Below are 1,330 nucleotides of genomic sequence, written 5' to 3'. Positions count from 1 at the left end.
GCCGGGGCCAGGCGCGGCTGGAGCGGACCTGGAGCCGGGTTTCCCTTCGGAGGGAGGGGAAGCAAGCCTCGGCTCTCTCACGCCCGGCTCGTGTTCGGGCTTGGAAACGTAAATGCAAAAACGTAACCCCGGGGTTGGTGGTTATATGGGATGGGAATGAAAACCCCCACGCGGAAACTTCCCCGGGTGTTTCTAGCCTAAGGAACAGGCTGCCAGGGGACGAGGGAGGCAAGGAGGGAGGGAGGGAGGCAGGGGAGATGTGAGTCACAGGCAGACGCCACTCCCTGCCCAGCCCAGCCCTGGTATCAGGGAAATTAGGTTTTTGGCAATGCGGGCCTGCCTGATCTAGTGAAAGATGCCCACGGCCAGGGGGTTGGACTAGTTGATCTTTGAAGGTCCCTTCCAACCCAAACCACCCTGGGAGTCTGTGAAGCCCTTAACCCAAAGCTGCTCCAAGTGCATATCCATCCATAGCCCTGTCTGCCCGTCTATCCATCTGCGTGCCAGCTGGGCACAAGCGGCCCTGGCAGGGGGAAGCATCGTGCCACCGAAGGCTCTGCCCTTGCTGGAGCCGTAGCGAGAGGCACATTCTAAAGCTCGGGCCTGGCCTTCACGCTGCCACTAATCCGGGTGTGGGGTCGTCTGGATGCGGCAACCCAAAACGTACGTGGTGAGAAAAATATTACTTGGGTTAGTGATTTTTACACTCTGTGGCCGGTTGTCAGAAAGACGGTGTTTAATCCCATCGTAATCAGAGGGAGAAGAGCCCGCAGCGCTATCAGGGCCTGTGTTTGCAGAGGTGACTTTGTCCCAGCGAGGTGACCGAGAGCTGGCGACCGTCTGCTGCTCTCGTCCTCTCTACACTCCTCTGCAAAGCACCCATCGCCCCGACGGGGCGGGTTTGCGCCGGTGTCCCCCGGCAAGCCCGTGTGCCGCGGGGTGCACAGCCCGTGTCCCGGCGGGGACGCCGTTCCCGGGCCTCGCCCCGCTGCCGTCCGGGACCCGCAGCCCCTGCGGGGCCTCCGGGAGGGCACGGCAACCCCGGGGCGATACGGACGCGGCTTTGCTCGGCGATACAGAGCCGGGTGTCCCCTCCGCAGGGGAACTGCCCCGGCGCTGCCTGCAGGCTGGCCCGTGGCGGTGGGAAGGGTCCTGCCCGCGCCCCAGAATTAGGCAGTAACGCCTCTCGCCTGCGTGGGCACCTCCCTTTGCCCCGTGGGTCTGGCCGGGCGGGGAGAGGCAATGGGGCTGAGCGAAGCCGAAGCGTGCCCGGCGTCCCGGGCAGGGTGCTCTCTCTCCAGCGCTGAACGGGGCTCGGGATGCGACACCC

Source organism: Haliaeetus leucocephalus, unplaced genomic scaffold, assembly GCF_000737465.1.
Source record: "Haliaeetus leucocephalus isolate CR32 unplaced genomic scaffold, Haliaeetus_leucocephalus-4.0 Scaffold384, whole genome shotgun sequence".
NCBI lineage: Eukaryota > Metazoa > Chordata > Aves > Accipitriformes > Accipitridae > Haliaeetus > Haliaeetus leucocephalus.
The sequence above is the reverse complement of the archived record's forward strand: the minus strand, read 5'-3'. Positions refer to the sequence as shown.